At 59.2% G+C, this 17,255-nt stretch overlaps 1 pseudogene; it reads right to left on the bottom strand.

Moving 5' to 3' along the window:
• Positions 1-909: 909 nt before the first annotated feature.
• Positions 910-15,972, bottom strand: LOC142436403 (cytosolic phospholipase A2 beta-like; annotated as a pseudogene).
• Positions 15,973-17,255: the final 1,283 nt, after the last annotated feature.

A 17,255-nucleotide genomic window follows, 5' to 3' on the forward strand; every position in this document is an offset into this window, starting at 1 on the left:
GTAGGTGAGTGGGTGGGCCCAGAAGTGACCCTGGGGCTGTAGGTGAGGACGTGCTCCATCCAGGTCACCACATGGAACCAGCCACAGACTGCCCATGCAGGCTCGCCACAGTCTAGCCAGGCCAGCACGCAGCACCCTGGGAACGGGCAGCTCCTGGTAAGGGGCAGCCCTTCCGAGGTCACACCTTCCTAGGCTCTTCCTCAAGGTGCTCTGACCCCCACCCGGCAAAGAGGGCAGCTACTGGCTGTGAGGGTGGGGCAGGGGTGCCCGAAGCAGACACCTCCTACGGGGCTTCCTGCTGGGAAAGGGTGGCACAGCACCAAGAGGCTGGCAACTCTTTGCGGGGCCAGGGAGATGTGTCCTTGTCTTGTTTCCTAAACTGGTCTTTGATGGTGGGACCAAAGGTCTCCCCATTTGTAGCAGCAATGACATCCTCAGACCGTTGGTGGGACGAGTCATATAATGTGTGCAGCCCCCGAGTCCCTGCGTACAGCATTCAGAGCAGCAGGGCGGGGGAGCCTGGGACCCTCCCCCCAGTGCCAGCACTCTACACCGGGCCCAGCCACCCCGAACCCCAACCCCACCCCATTTACACCCCGGCTGCCACAGCACCTCTGCACCCCACCTCTCCCGGTGCTTGGAGAAGAGGCCCACTGTGGCCTGCTCCAGGGGCCCAGGGCCCAGGACCAGAGCAGCTGCTGAGCTGTGGCAAGCCCGTAGTCACAGCTTCAGTTCACAGTGCAGATGGCCCTCTGTGAGGTGCTGGCAGCTCCTGCCCCGTCTGGGGTACCAGGGCATACACCCAAGGCTAGGAAGGGTGCTGCTGGGGCCAACCAGGCCCTCCGAGGCCCCAGAACACTGGGGGATGGCTCTCTGAGGCTGAGGCATGGTGTCACTCGGGGCGGGCTGTCAGTGCTGCCTCCTCTTCCGCACGGCCTCGCGCAGGGCAGCCGGCAGCCGCTCCTGGTTGTTGCAGATGTTGTAGTGGGCCAGGCCCAGAAGCTTGTCCAAGTCCTCTTGGCTATAGGTCACTTTCGAGTAGTGGTAGGGGGAGTCAGACGGAGACAGGTTCACCCGGCCGGCCTCCTGCTCCTCGGGTGTCCTAGGGACCCCTGTGCAGAGAGCACATCGTGGGCATGGAGGGGCAGGGTGCTGGGGAGTAGGGAGGGTCTGCTGGGTCGGGGAGGCTGGGACACCAGGAAGGGGGTGGCAGCAAGCTGGCTCACCAGGGGCTGAGTGGTCCCGGAAGGAGTCGTTGACCAGGGGGAAGTGCAGAATGACTGGGGCCTCAGGCCGGCCGGGATCAGAGAACTTGTGGCACTCCCGAGGCTGGCGCTCCTCATCGAGGCTGGGAGAGATGGGCGGGAACGGGATGCCCTGCTCTTGGCACATGCGGCCCACCAGCTGCAGCTGCCTTGGGCTCCCTTGGTCCTGGACACTGACGTCACATAGGACCAAGCATCAGTCGGAGTGGACAGCCGTGCCGCAGCCCCTCAGAGCTCCACCAAACGGACTGTAGCCATCACTGAGGCCAGCCATGAAGGGCACACACCTCTCACTAAATTAACACAGAAACTAAACGCTGAGGTGTCGACGGCCTGCAACCAGCCGGGGTGCAGGTGCAGCCAACCAGATTCACCATCATATCCTCTCCCCATTGCGGAGAAAGCCCCCTGATGGAGCGTGAATGAAACCCCAGTTCTTTTCACAGGGAGTGCTGGTGGTGAAACAGTTATGTGCTGGGCGAGGTTCTGCAGGTTCAGCACTGGGAAACCACCCGCTGCTCCATGGAGAGAGGGCCGAGCACCACGTTCCTGAACTTGTGCCTCCACGTTGGTAGCCACAGACTCTCCCTTAACAGCCATGCTGCCTTCAAGTGAGCACATGGCTGGTCTGATCTCCCTACAGAGGCAGACATCCTCTGGCTCTCTCTTCCTGCTGTCGCCCAGCCCCCCTCTCAGCTTCCCCCAATGCAGCTGTTAGGCTTCCTCACTTGTGAACTCAGCGTTACTGTCGATCCCACCCACCTTGTGGCGTATGTAACTACTGAATATGCATGTCTTAAGGCTACCTGTAACTACCCCAAGATAATACAGATGCTCTCTCTTCCCCCACTTCCTCGTGGTCCATCAAGAGGAGCTGAGGTGAGCATGCTATCATAAAACGTGCCTGACTCCTTTATTGTACTCTCGCTCCCCTATCTCTCCTAGCCTCTATGACTTTACTAGACCTTTACTATTTTATCGCCATACAATTGTGCCTACTGACCCATTGGTTGTTAGAGGCTGATTTCCTGTGACAAACTGCTCCGTGGGCATTTTTACTCCCGTAAGCAGTTCGATCTCGGAAACACACCAAGGGGGACCCGGTGAGTCAGCATGGACTCCATGGTGGGGATCCTGGTTTGGTTCTTTTGACATGGTGTGGTGGTTAGATATTATGTCCACTTGGACCTGCGTGAAAGTGCAGGGGTGGAGTCCCACCTGTCACTCAGGTGGAAGCCTGGTGATCCCTCCTTGGAAGGAAGGGGAGATGCTATGAGCCTCTTCCTCCTCGCTGGGATTCTGTCTCCAGGGACGGCCCCATGGGGCCACCAGCCTGGAGAGCCGCCGACTCGGCCGTGTTCACGCCAGCCTGGGCATTATCTGCCTGCAGCTACACAGAGGCTGAGGAAGGTTCTGACTAGTATGGTCTTGAATCACACTGGGCTGGGATGCCTTGCTGATCTAAAATGACTTCTTGATCTAAAGCTCTTTCTTTCTACACAAAGGAGTGTTGCTGCTTTTGTTTCTCTGGACAGCTCAGCCCATAGCATGTGGGTCCCTGTCTCGTAGGGTTGGGAGGAAGCCAGCAAGGCACACACTGTGAAGCCGCCCTAGCATCCTCGGGTGCCACTCATCAGCTCCCCCACCTGAAAGGTGGCATTTAAGTTGTAGTCCAGCGACAGGATGAGGTCCACGTCCCGGGTGGGCTGCAGGAGGGGCGGGCAGCTGGTGTTGACAAAGTAGCCCACGTCCAGCAGGCACAGGCGGGGCTCCCCAGGGGTCAGCTGGTTCGGGAGTCCATCCAGTTTGGTGTCTGGAGAAGTGGGCGGGGTGGGAGGGCAGCCTTGAGCACGGGTGCTGAGGACACCACGCTTGCTCCCCTGGTCAGTGGCAGTCACTGGCTGCTCCTGGAAAAAGACTCCACCCTCAGGCCCCACCCACCTGGCCCCAGCCCTGAAGCAACCTCCAGCCCCAGCTGAAGGAGAAAGCAGGACACTCTACTTCCCACATCCCGTGGGGCCACACATGGAAGGCCTGGAGCCAAGGGGTGAGGTGAGGGGCCCAGGAGGGGCCTGGAGCCAAGGCCCACAGCTCTGGGAAGACATCAGGGGGCTGGACCCCGGTGGGAGAAGCTACCTTTCCAGGAGGAGAAGTGAGGGTGCTGGAAATAGTCTTTGTGGAACTGGAGACCACGCAGAAAGTTGTGGGTGGCCTGGGCAAGCGGACGCCACGTCAGGAGGCCAGAGAACAACTCCCCGATCCTCCCAGCCAGGCTGGGTGGCACTTCCATCTTCAGCACTGGGACCTGCTCCTTGTCTGCACAGCCAGGGAGTGGGGCGTGGGTGCTAGCCCAGTCTGAGGGCAGTGACCCCGGAGAGGGAAAGAGCTGAGACCAGTGCCCCCACCACCACACACACACAGAGCTGGGAGTCACATGCCCACCCCCAGCACCAGCCCCGGAGCCTGGGCACCTACCCAAGCTGGTCAGGGTCTGAGCCCAGCGATCCCAGAACGGACTGGACTCCGAGGACCAGTATAAGCTGTCTTGGAGGCTGGCTGCATATAGGTTGGTCCAGATACCTGGGAGCGCAGACACAAGGGGACGAGAGCCCCCATTCCTGTCACAGCCTGACCCTTCCCTGCTGCCCGCCTCAGTGATGGGGCTCCCCCAGAAACATCCTCCCCTCCCCCATTCTCTCTCCAAGACCCCCTCACCTTCCAGGAAGCAGATGCGGGACTCAGGCATCCTCTTCATCAGCCGCCCCATGAAGAACTCGGAGCCGAAGAGCTCGGAGGGGATGAAGGCACCTTACTTGGAGAAACCGAGCTCGTAGGGGGAGAAATCACACCACTCTGCGGTGGGAAGGGACCGCTGTTGGCCACCACCCTCCTGCCCACCCGAACCCACGCAGGGCAGCCACAAAGGACGGGGCGACTCCCCTCCAGTCCAAGTGACTCTGGGGTCATGGGTGTCTGGATTCACTCGGGTCCCGGACCAGAGTGTAAGGAGAAGGGCATGAAAAACTGCCTCCCCACACCATCCCAACCACCCCTTCCCCGACCCCTGGCCGCCCGGGGCCTCAACCAGCTGCCTCGACCTGCCTCCAAATTCAAAGGTGGACAGGCCGTGCCCCTTAGTGTTGAGGGCATAGTACATGGGGAGAGGTTTCTGGCCGTGCCTCAGAGCCTGTCGCTGCTCCGAGAGCTTGTGGACATCAGGCTGTAGGGAGATAACTCCGTGTAAACCCATTGCTGCCTGGTCTCTGGAGATCTCCCCTCGCCCTGCTACCCAGCAGGGCTGCCTCCAGGTCCAGGCCCGTCCCCATGGGCCGCCCTTCTGTACCCCATCATGTCGCATGGCCTCATTGATGAGGTCCCAGAAGTTGGTGAAGCAGGCCGGGTGTCCCAGGCGAGCGCGCTCCTCCAGCTCCTGGTAGTACCATTGCAGCTGGCTGGGAGCCAACACGCCCAGCTTGTTCTTGGTCACCTGCGTCTTCAGCAGTACGGTGGCGCCCCCCAGGTCCTTCTGCGACCACTCTGGATCCTTGTAGAGGTTTTCTAAGGTCCTAGGCAAAGCCAGAGGTCGGGGGCAGACAGGTTCCTCTAAGAGTCCCCCGAGACCTCACACCCCTTCGGACCTTCTCTCCCAGGGCAGCAGCCCGCAGGTGCCTTCCAGCTTCATGGAGACAGCCGAAGCCCATGGGGCACCTTGGGCATATCGCACCTGCCACCTGCCTCCTCGCAGACCTTCCAATCTAGTCAGGGAGGCCAAGGGGGCACTGGAGAAGCCTTACCACAGGCACCCCTGCCTCTGCCCACTCACCCCCAGATCCCACACTCAGCCTGCTCACCAAGTGGAGCCTGAGGCCCCTGTGATGTAGAAGACGCAGTCCAAGAGGCCCAGCTCCCTGAGGCCGGTCAGCTGCCCATACAGGGAAGTCATTGCCCGGACCCCATCCACCAGTAGCCATGATTGCCACCACTGGGACCTGGAAGGGCAGAGTACAGCTGGGCTCAAGGGAGGCCCTGCGGGGACTTCCAGTTGGTGGAGGGGAGGTCAGGGTGCGCCGGGCAGTAAAAACCACAGGAGGATAACACAGCAAGTCAAGTGGCCACTCAGTCCCCTGCCCCTGGCCCCACCACCAAGTTAGCGTAGGTCAGAGTCTGGTGGGGACCCATGGAGCAGGTCTGAGTCAGAGCAGCTGAGGAGAGTCATGTCAGGATAACCTCCTTCAGCAGGGTGGGTCCTTTCGGGTTTTGAAAACTCCAGGGAGCGTACAGGCCACAGGCCTTATCTCCCCATCCCCAGCCTGGGGAGTATGGCGGTCACTTCTTAAAAGACACAGGCTCACCTCAAAACCCCTAAATCAGCGTCCCTCTCCCCTTGCAAGGAGCTCATTTCCTTAGGAGCCAGCCCAACCAGCAGAGAGGCCTGGCCAGATGTCCACCGAGTTGTCTGAGAGGCCCAGTCTTAAAAGCAGCTCCAGGTCACGGGCCAACGCACAGAGAAGGGTAGCTACCCCTGGTGGGGCCCGTGGTTCTGACACTGCTCAGCCGCATTGGGCCCAAGATAACATCAAGAAAGCTACGGGAAGTACAAGGGGGGTAGGTGGGCAGACGAGAGGCAAACACAAGTCCGCCTTACAACCAACCCTGGTCGGGCAATGGAAGTGTGGAGGCCCACTCAGCTCAACACTCGGCCTGAGACCCCCACACTCCTGCCCAGCCCGACAGACCTCGTCCTCCTGCAGGTCTCCCTCCAGCTGCAGGGCCTGCTGCAGGGCCTTGGCCACCACCTGCTTCCTCCTGCTCAGGAAGGCCTGCTCCTCAGCACACAGCTCGAAGCCCAGGCGCACGGCCAGCTCCCCTGGTCTGGGGGTGGGGTGGGGGGATGGACGGACAGTGAGGCAGTGCTCATCCTCGTCAGAAAAGAGAACACTGGGCCCATCTCCCTGCAAGATCCACGTCCATCTGTTCTCTCCCTTCAGCCTGCGTGCTGAAGCTTGGAGAGTGAGGGGGGGATGGTGGGCCCAGAGCCACACAAACACGCCCGGCATGACAGCAAGGCCAGCCGGCAGATGAGGGTGTCCCTGTGGCCAAAGGTGGCCCTGAGTCTCAGCTTCTCCCTCCCCTGCAACGCTGGACCAGGGCTACACTGGGGAGGGGGCACGGGGGCTGAGAAGGAACAAAGGCCTTTAAGTTGGGGCTGCTTATGCTCCCAGACACCGAGGGCCAGCAAAAGTTCTTGAAGGCCCAGCCACGTTGCTTCCACCCAAAAGGTTGCTTCCTTCTGGTCTTTGTGCTCCTCAAACCAGGCGTGTTACTCTCCTCAGCCCCCACCTCTCTCCCACCCAGTGAGGCCACACGCAGACTACAAGGCTGAGGAAGGACCCTCTCTGCTCTGAGCACCTTCCCAAGACTGGGAGCTCCCTGCTGCAGGCACCCGCTTGCTTCCGGTCCTCCAGGCCACCCAGCTGCACGTAGCGCCCTCCCTCCCCCGGCTGCTCTCCCCCAGCCCAGCCTCTCACCTGTCTTCTTTTCTCAGCTCCACCTTCATCAGAGGCTCCTGCAAACCAGCAAAACACCACTCAGAAAGGCTGGCACCTCCACCCCAACTTCGGCCCTGGGATGCCCCAGTCATCTCCACAGGGATGCACCCCCACAGCCCAGCCCAGGGGCTTGGCCCAAAAGAAAAGGGAGAGAAGGAGTCACCCCCTGCCACCACCCCCGCACTGGCCTGAGGCCCTGTCCCACCCCCACATCAAGGTCTCTTCCTCTGAGTGAAGAGTACCTGGGACGTAGGGAAGACCAGCCTCACGAGCTGGTCTGATGGCAGGGCCCTGAGTGGCACCTTCAGTTGCTCCTGGCGGGCGTTCTGCAAGGGGACTAAAACTGTACACTTACCCGAGTCTCAGAGCAGGGGTACCACCCGGCCCTGTGGGCCTGAATTCCAGGGGGTCAGTGGGGGGGGGCACCCTACCTGCAGGTGGATACTCAGCTCCTGCTCCCAGCAGGTGGGGAAGTGGAAACGGAAGGAGTCACTGCCTACGGTGGCCTCCTGAGATCCCTCGTAGGATCCGGGGACCACAAGCTGATCTTTTCCCTTTGACTCTGGAGAAAGGAACCGAGGTAGGGGTGGGAGGGGGTTCCCTGCCCGTGAGGTGTCTCCCACCCCTGTGGCTGGCAGAGGCTGGGAGGAGTTACCCCCAGCCCAGCCCCCTCAGAGCAGGGTCATGGGAAAAGACCAGGTCTTGGTAAGCCCGGGCAGTTTCACCCCCAGCCCCTAGCCTTCGGAGGCTAAAGGTGGCTGGCAGCTTCTTCCAGGATGGGCAGCTGAGGAAGGGGGAAGACATAGGCTGAGGGCCAGGGCTGTCCTGGTGACCTGGGAGACTCACCCTTCTGGTCCCCGGCCTCCTTCAGCCGCACATGCAAGCGGGAAAGCTCACGGGCCTGTGTTGGGAAGAGAAGATTCATATGCCGCCCCTCCCACGCAAGGATACCTCACCACTACCCTTTCCCCTGCAGCCCGCGGTTCCTGCTCCTCAGTCCCATGTCCTCTGGAAATCATAGCCCCTCCAACTTTGCTCTTTCCTGGTCCAGACAGACTTGCAGCCAGGAGGGCAGGTGAGCAGATGGCCTGAGGGAGGGTGTGTCACTCACCACTACAATCCCAAAGCACTACTATGATCCCAAATCACTACTGTGATCCCAAATCACTACTATGATCCCAAATCACTACTATGATCATAAAGCACTACTATGATCCCAAAGCACTACTATGATCACAAAGCACTACTATGATCACAAAGCACTACTATGATCATAAAGCACTACTATGATCACAAATCACTACTATGATCACAAAGCACTACTATGATCACAAAGCACTACTATGATCCCAAATCACTACTATGATCACAAAGCACTACTATGATCACAAAGCACTACTATGACCCCAAAGCACTACTATGATCCCAAAACACTACTATGATCCCAAATCACTACTATGATCACACAGCACTACTATGATCCCGAATCACTACTATGATCCCGAATTAGTACCATGATCCTAAGTCACCATTACCATCCCAAGTCACCACTATGATCCCGAATCACTACTATGATCCTGAATCAATCACTACAATGATCTGACTCACCACTAGGACACCGTTGCTGGTGAGCTGCTCTGCACAGTCTGTCCTGGGAAAAGCCATGAGCGGGGGTCAGGTTCTTGCCCCCAAGGAAGCCTAGGCAGTCCTTCCAACCACAGAGGGTCCCCGGGGAAGGACACCAGCCCTGAGCGCACGAGGCTCTCTCCTTCCAGAAGGGACAGATTTGACCCAGAGCCCCTCTCCCTACCTCGCAACCCCCAACTCCCCTGACCCCCGCAACCCCCAACTCACACACTCCGCAGGCGGAATTCAACGTCAAACCGCTCCCCACCCTGAAAAAGCAAGTTATACAGGTAAGACGTGTGCATGTATGTGGGCATGCATGTGAGTGGTTGTGTGCACATGTGAGTGTGTGTGCATGTGTATCCACATGGCTGTGCATGTGTGAGTGTGACAGTGGTTGAGTGCGTGTGCTTGCTTGTGAGTGTACCTGTGTATGTGTGTGAGGCTGTGTGTGGGTGTGAATGTGAGTGTGAGTGTGTGTGTCAGTGTGGGTATGTGCAGATTCCAACCCAGATGCCAGCCAGGGGTGCCAATGCGGGGAGGGCTGCTGTCCATAATGTGGCCCCGAGGAGGGGGCCGCTCCTCGGGAAGCAGGTCCTGGTTGACAAGGGCCTCGGGCACCAGGGAAACCTGACCTCATGGTCTGTAAACAAGTTCTTTGAAGAGGGCATTTAAGCAGCATCCCGTTGGTGGTACCGAGGGTGGCCGCCCATGTGGAGTCTTGCCTGCAGGCTCAGCAAGAAGCTCTGGCGCCGGAACTCCCCAGGCAGCAGAGTGCCCACGTCAAACAGCACTGACAGCATGGGGACGTCGCTGGTCAGCAGGTCCTGGTCAAAGACTTTCAGCTCCACCATGTTCTGGAAGGGGAGCAGCGGGACAGGGCCATGGGGTGGGGGGTGGTGTGGGGGTGGCGCTGGGGGTACGCAGGACTGGGCTGAGGCAGGCCCACCTTGATCTGGCTGTGCACCTGGAAGTGGAAGCTCTGGTTCCAGACAGGGTTTCTGCAGTTGTTGACCGTGCGCGTCTGGAGCCGGTGGTTGCAGGCCGTGGGCAGCCACAGGGTCACATAGAATTCACGGTGGGTCACTTGGAGGAGAAGAAATGAGGGCCAATTCTCCCCCAAGCCACGCAGAGTTCACCACCAGAGGGATCCCTGGGGACGCACCAAGCCCCACCCTCCATCACCAGCCCTTGCCCATCACTCTTTGCAGCCCCTCCTCCCAGGACCTCGCAGGCCCAGCCCTCCTGTCACCTCCCACCGTCCCTGCCCTGCTCCAATTGCAACCTCAGTTCCCTTCTCCTCTCTCGGTCAAGTCACCCACGTCCCTGGCAGGCAGGCTGTGGGCCTGCAGCACAAGAATGGTGAGCAGGCAGGTCCCGGGCAACTTGGCCTGCAGAGCAGCGGGGAGGGGACAAGCTTGCTGTGGGATGACATGACCAAAGGCCGCAGGCGATGGAAGGGAGGTTGGGGCACCTGTGAGGGCTCACCCTGCACCAACAGGGCCAAGGCCACCCAGAACCCCGAGTCTAGAAGAGACAGGGCACGTCCATAGGAACTTACACAATGCCCATGACAGGTCTGTCCCAAGGGCTATCCATACATTAACTCAGCCGACTACTACGCTGCCTCACGAGGAGGCGGAGGCATGGAGAGGTGACCCAGCAACTGGCCGGAGACCCAGAGGCAGGATCGCTGTGCTCTCCGCTTCCCTCTCCTGGAACCAGCAGGCTCCCATCTTGCCACCTGTCTGCCCCAGCCCATGCCCTCGCTTACAAAGCTCTGGGTGGGCATACAGAAGGGCATGGAGGGAGCGGCCTGCTAGGACTAAGCTCCTGCTTGCTCACTCGCTCCTCCCTGTGCATCCCACCCCTGGTCAGGGGGAAGTTCTGGAAGCCACCTCTGTGCTGGGGCAGGTGGGAGGTTACCAGGCCAGGCAGCCCATGGGCGCCAAGCCCTGCGCCCTCCAGGTTCTCCGAGGGCAGAGGAACAAAGGACCCCAGGACTCCATCCCAAACCACCCCGGGCTCTGGGCTGAAGCCCTGCCAGGTGCGCTGGGGCCAGGGAGCGTGTGTCAGCACACCCTTTCACTGGCCTCCCAGCTGTCGTTGGAAGTCCCAGCTGCATGCACCCAGGGGTTCCTGGCAGAGGAAAAACCCGGGAAAGTCACCCATCTCATCAGTCTCAGGCCCCGACAGCCCAGGCAACTGACTCAGAGGGAGCAGGGGAGCAGCCAGGAGCCTCTCCCTGCCTAGAAGCTCTGTGGATCCGCAGCCCAGCCATGCCCCTACCCAAAGCTGGCAAACACGCCCCCTACACCTGAAGACCACCGTGGCCACAGCCCTCCAGAGAAAGCATTAGCTAGGACTCAGGTGGGGAGCAAGGGTCAGAGTGGGCTCCAGTGCCACGCCAGTCTTACCAGAGCCATGAGGCTGGGGGTCCCAGGCGGGGCGAGCAAAGGCAGCAGTAGCCACTGGGCCGAGGACTGTGGGGTTTTAAGCCAAAATCCAAGTATGTCCCAACTGGCCTCCCTAGCCCCTCCCACCTGCATCTTCCGCTCCGCCCAAGCCCCACACCCTGTCCAAGAAATGTGGCACCTCAGCCTATACTGGGGCTACTGACACCCTCCCATGGGCTCAAGGTCCCCCACCCCTGCTGGGTTCCTGGAAAACCCACTGCCCCCAGCAGACACCACCTGGGCCTGCCCAGCTGGGTCCTGCTTCCAGGACAGCTCACCAACCACCCGTGTGAGCAGGACAGGAAGGTATGGCTTGGAGGGGCCACAGGTCTGGGCAGCCGCCAGAGGTAGGGCAAGGGCAGAGTCCCCACCAACAAGGCTTGTAGCAACATCCAGGTACCAGAAGGACAGGAATGCCCAGTCTCCACTGAAGCAGACCCGGAGGAGGGGTGTATCCGGAGCCTATCATCACAGCAGGGGAGTGGCTGTTACTAAAAACAGCTCTTCAAAGCCAGGGCCTGGGCCACCTGGGTCCCCAGAGATGGCCAGGACTGGAGCTCCAGGTGGGCACCCAGGGGAAGGGGGCTCATCTCCCCTTTTGTGGGGGCAGCATGAGAAAGCCAGTTCCTTCTGCAGAGGAGCAGCCCAGGGGTGGGGGTGGGGCAGTTTATGTCCCCTGGTCCCTGTGCTGGTTAGGAGACACAGGCTCGTCCCCAGGCCACCAACCCCATCGCGAAGCAAACCAGAGTCCCAGTCAATGAGCCCTGGCAGAGAGTTAAAACAGGGTTGGCCTGCCGGACAGACCGGAGTACAAGCTGTGGTCCCTGGACAGACAGGGAGCTAGCTCCTCTCTCTGACATTTCCATCTGAACCCTCCCCGCCCTCCTGGAGACACAGAAATCCACAAGGGGCAGGTACCACATGGAGCCTCCCCGGCTTTATTGAGCATGTCTTTTGAGCGAGCGAGCGGGCCCTTACAGAAACCCTCTCCAGGCCCCAGGGCAGCCAGAAAGGTAGGGACCATCATTATGTCCACTTCACAGCTTTACAGAGGAGGGAGGACGCCGCAGCTGGCCTCCACCCACGGGGCTGCTTCACCTGCGTGGCAGCTTTCTGGGAACCCTGACCTAGACACCTGCCTGGCACTTCCTGGTCCTCCTCCTATCACCCACGATAGTCTCCAGGATCGGTCCCAACCCAAACGGGGTTCTGGGTCAGACAGATTGCAGGGTGTCTCTGTGGGGGCCTATCTGGGGAGGAGCCAGAGTGCCCCCTGAGCTGTGGGGGGGCACGTTCCCTGGGGGCTCCACTAGTCCAGGCCTGAGGCCTTGGTGAGGGTGTCGAGCAGTTGGAAGTAACTGTACTTGAGGTCATACTCCATGTCGTACCAGAAGTTCACTGTGGGGAGAGCAAGCACAGGAGTGGGTGGCCCAGCTCTGACCCAGAGCCTCCCCAGCCCACCCGCTGGCCGAGGCCAGCAGCTCCTCACCAGCAATGCAGCCCTGGGACTGCTGCACGTGGTGGAACCACAAGGCCGGCAGGTAGAGCATCTCGCCGGCCTGCATGGTGCAGCGGAGGGCCTGGGCCCCACGGTACTGTGGGTACCGGGACAGATCTGGTGTCAAGGGATCCAGTGGAAGCCAGGGCACCTGGGGACGGAGCAGGACCGGGGAACTCGGCCTTTGGCCTTGCCAACGGTAAGGGCCAAAGGTCCCCCTCCATCCGCCCTGGGAAGCCAGCCCCAGAAGGTGGGACCTTACGGAGGAAGGGGCCACCTTCCCAGGACTTTTGGGGCCCACTTGCTCCTCGGAGATGGATGAGCTTGCCCCTCCCTGAGGCCCAGGGCCAAGATGGACACCTTCTCCATGGCCTCTTCATCCACCACCTCAAAGGTGCCCGCCTCAGTGAGTCGGTAGGTTGCTGGGGTGTACAGCTCTGATGCCAGAGAAAAAGGGGGAGCTCAGCAAAGAGTGCTCCCAGCCCCTCACACCTCCTCCCAGCCTCTCCTGTTGGCTGCCTGGTCCCAGGGACACAGGCAGGGAAGCCTCGCTACCCTTCCTCTGGTTTGGGGCCCATGCGTAAGGCAGGTCCCAGCCCTACCATAGGGGATGAAGGGTCGGTCGCTGGGCGGGTGTAACAGGAAATGTTTCTCTCCAGAGAGGACACAGTAGAGGTTTTCGTAGTGGTCCTTGTGCACTGCCAACACAAAGAAGGTCCTGGGCAGATTTGGCGGAGCAGGGCACATGAGAGGCAGAACCTGCCCACCCAGAGCCTTGCGCCTCAAGACAGCCAGGGGTGTAAAAACGAGAAAGTCCTGCGAATAAAGATTTCAACCTTCCATCCAAAGTGTCCCCTGATGTCTCCTTTACGCCCAGTACTAGTTCAACTTAGCCAGTAAAGGATCTCCATCCCTCTGCCATGAGCATGGTGCTCTTTTAAACTCCATCCGGGCTCAGACTGAAAACAGCCTCTTCAAAGAACAGCCAGGATCCTGGAGGACAATGAATTTATAAGGGGGAGGGGGAATCCCATTATTTTCTACACAGTTTCTGAAGCCCCCTCATTTCCCTCAGGGAGAAGAACTCGGGAAGGGAGGGTGAGAACGTTTGAACCAACTAGAGGGACTGAATCAATGTCACTGAGCTGTCAGCGTAGAAGCTTGGTGTGTGCTTTTGCTCTGTGTATTCTCAACGACATAGTCAAACCAGACTCCAGGAGATGCCCAGGGGGGGTCTGGGGTGGAGGGCATTCCAGATCCCAGCCACCAGGGACTTGGCACTCACCACACGCCCCATGCGGGTCATCTCTCCAAAGAGGTAAATATCCACGCATAGGGTTCTCCCAAGTTCACCTCCGGGGCCAACGTGCCCTCTGAGAGATGTCTAGTGCGCCCCCACACCAAAGTCATCCCACCCACCACGCTGCAACGCCGCTCCTCCTCTGTTCGCAGAATTGTAGACCGACCCTCCAGGCCAGCCTCCCACCCTTGGCCCCATCCTGGCTCCTCCCTGTCCCTGCATCCCAGAGACACCTACAGGACATCACTGCGGCCGCCTCCCCCAGCCAGAAGTTCACCGCCTCTGGCATCTTCCCTGCAGGACAGAGGAGGAGAGTTAGGAGCGGTTGTCCCCTGCAGGTTGGGTCTGGGATAACACCCAACAGGATATGGGCAGGGGTGCTGTGTGCGAGCGAGGGCCATCCCAGGGAAAAGTGGCGAAGAGGCCATGGTTTGGAGGGCTTGGGGAGTGGGCCCAGCCCCCCACAGGCAAAAGTTAGAGCACTAATCCTTTGCAGTCGGTCAACAGTCAAGGCTTCCAGGGCGGCAGGGCCTGACCCTGGCCATGGGGTGGTGGGTGTGGGCCAAGACAATCAATGTCACCGAGCTGTCAGTGTAGAAGCTTGGTGTGTGCTTCTGCTGTGTATTCTCAACGACTGTCCTCTGCCCCAGTCGCCCCCTCTCACCCAGAGCCTCGGAGGCCCAGGGCACGTGGGGCTCCAAGTCGGGCAGCAGCTGGGGCAGCTCGGTAAGCAGGTTAGAGCACTGCTTCTGCACGTAGAGCACGCCAGGGTGCCGGGCCCTGCCCTCCAGGACGTCCAACACACCTCACAGGGGCAGCAGGCGCTCGGCTGGCATCACGAAGTGGTCTCCGCGCACGGAATCAGCATAGCCATCTGTGGTCACCACTACGCTCATCTCCGTGGCACCCACCGTGGCCCTAGGGGAAGGGACTCTAAGAGCATGCCCACATGCCACAAGACAGCTCGCCCATCACCCTAGCCCAGCCCAGGGCTGCACCCACCTCAGATAGGGGAGCGACCACTTCTGCAGGGCATTGTGCATGATGCAGGGCCTGCTGGGGAAGACCCAGTCCCGGTAGATGTGCAGTGGCATCGGGGCCTCATCCAGGTAGGGCACGGTTGGAGGCACGCCAAGCTCTTAAGTGGGGTGGGAGGTAGATGTTGACATAAACAGCACCCAGCCACTTACGGATGAGATGCCCTCTCTGGGCAGGCCACAGGGTATCACTGGGCAGTGCTCACTGGGGAGGGACCAAGAGACTCTGGACCACCAGAAATAGAAGGGGATTTTCAAGGAGGAGGCTGCCGCACGCCTACTCCAGGAGGGGCCACACAGCCCAAGAGCACGTGAGCAACATACTCTGGTGTCAACTTGTGGAGGGGTGGAGTCTAAGCTGTCATTCAGGTTGCAGCTTGATGACCTCATTTGGAGGTGCCCACGGAAATCAATAGCTCCCTTCCTGTGAGACATTCCTGCTGACAAGACACACAGAGCTACACTAGAGCCCTGGAGCCGCAGGGCTCACTTGGAGACCCCTGCTAGCGCTGGGATGCCTCCACCACCACTGGGTCCACAAGGCTTTCCACCCACTGGCCTGTGATCTTCCTGCATCAGCATCATTGCTTGTGTTTCATGAGTAGGAAGAGGGATTTATAGACTGGTATCGGACATATGGGCTAATATCAGACTTAAGGACTTGATCTGGACTGGGCTGGAATGTTTTCATAATGTACAATTTTTCTTTGATATAAAGTTCTCTTTTAAAACACATATAAGTGTCTATGAATTTGTTTCTCTGGTCAACTGGGGCTAACACAGCGGGACTCCTGCTTGGCCCAAACCCCAGTCCTCCCTGGGGCCAGACCCTTGGTTAGCTTCCCTAGCTGCGGTGGTGGACCTCTAGCGAAGTATAGAAAAGCAGCCTCAGGCACCACGCAGGGAGCTCCCCGTGGCTGGGGGCAGCAAGATGAAGGAAGAATGCCTTCCACCTGTGAATATTCACTGAATATTTTGGAATGTGCTCAGCCCTTGGCTTGGCCAGTGTGAATGGGTCCTTTCAAGATGCTGACAGCCTCATCGGGGAGACATGCCTATAACCTGAACGCCCTGGGTCTTCCATGATGGTACCGTGCTGTGTGCTGCCTGGGTGGCTTTCTCTTGCTGCCCTTCATAAAAATCACTGACTCCCTGTTGTGCTCCTGGCTGGCTCCTCGTCTCACCGAGTCTACCTACAAACACTCCCAACCTCCCTCGCCCTCACCTTCTCCTTCTCCCATGCCACCTCCTTTGGGGCCCCTCCACTCACAAGTCACCCCAAGAGCCTTCCTTCCCCCAGCTGGCTATCCTTCTTCTTTAGGAACTTGTGAACCACACCACCCACCGCCAACCCCCTCCCGGCCCCAGCCCACAACCATTTCTAGTAAACAAACAACAGTTGCCCTCGAGTCGATTCTGGTTCCTGGTGACCCGGGATGTCAGAGTGGACCTTTGCTCCACAGTTTGTGGCCCTGACTTTTCTGAAAAGGATTACATTTCGTTGGGGGTCCTTTAGGAGTAGGCAATGTGCACCGACCTTCCCATTAGTAAGACAAATGCTTAACCATGGACACCACCCCGGGGCTCTGAAAAACTCCTCGTTCCCTTCCTGCGTGCATGTCCACTTGACCACCTGCACCGTCAAGCACACTATCTACGGGCCCTGGTGGTGGTCGGTGCTTAAGCACGTGGCTGCTAACCAGGAGGGGGTTGATCTCAGTCCACCAGGTGCCCCTCGGGGGAGAGACATGGTGGCCAATCTTTTTCCTCAGACACAATACGGGGCAGTCCTACGACTCCAGTGACAGGTTTGCAAACAGGTTAATATACTATCTACTCAATTGATTTCCACTGGATAGCTGTCTCTGTCCCCGGCTAGAATGTGATCTCCATGAGGGTGGGGGTGTGGGTTACACCTTCCCAGGATGGAGCACAGTGCCCAGCACGCCCATGATCCCCAGTACACACTGGCTTAATGACTGGATGAAAGGCTTACAATATCTCCTGCCACAGTGAACTAACTGGTTCCCCTGGCTTAACTCCCCTCCTTCCAAAAGCATTTATCACCCCAGCTCCAGACAACCTCTTGAAAGGCAGCCTCATGTTGTCACTCTGAGCAAACCTCCTTTGATGACTTACCACTTGGAGAATAAAGTCTGCCTGGCCTTGGTAACGGGGCCCAACCCATTCTTCTCCTCTGATGAGCCTCTGCCTGGAGCTGGCCCCTTACCACACACCCTCCCTGCTCCCTGGCCCTGCAGCTCCCTCCATTCTTTCCCTTGGGTAGAGCAGAAGGTCCCCCCTGTGCTTCAAGGCCACTGCCCTCCCCCTGAACCACAAGGTCGCGCGCCTCCAGTGAAGTCATCCGATTAGTCTCACGGTCAGTGGGAAAGTTGGGATGTCTTTAACTAGATCAGAAATTGGAGCTGAATAGGAAGGTCCCAGGGGACCTGGGAAGGTGGAAAGGGAAGAGCTGATTGGTACTTGAAAGTCACTGGCAAAGAGGCAAGATGGATCCTGCCTA

This window comes from Tenrec ecaudatus, unplaced genomic scaffold (assembly GCF_050624435.1).
Source record: "Tenrec ecaudatus isolate mTenEca1 unplaced genomic scaffold, mTenEca1.hap1 Scaffold_259, whole genome shotgun sequence".
NCBI classification, from domain to species: Eukaryota; Metazoa; Chordata; class Mammalia; order Afrosoricida; family Tenrecidae; genus Tenrec; species Tenrec ecaudatus.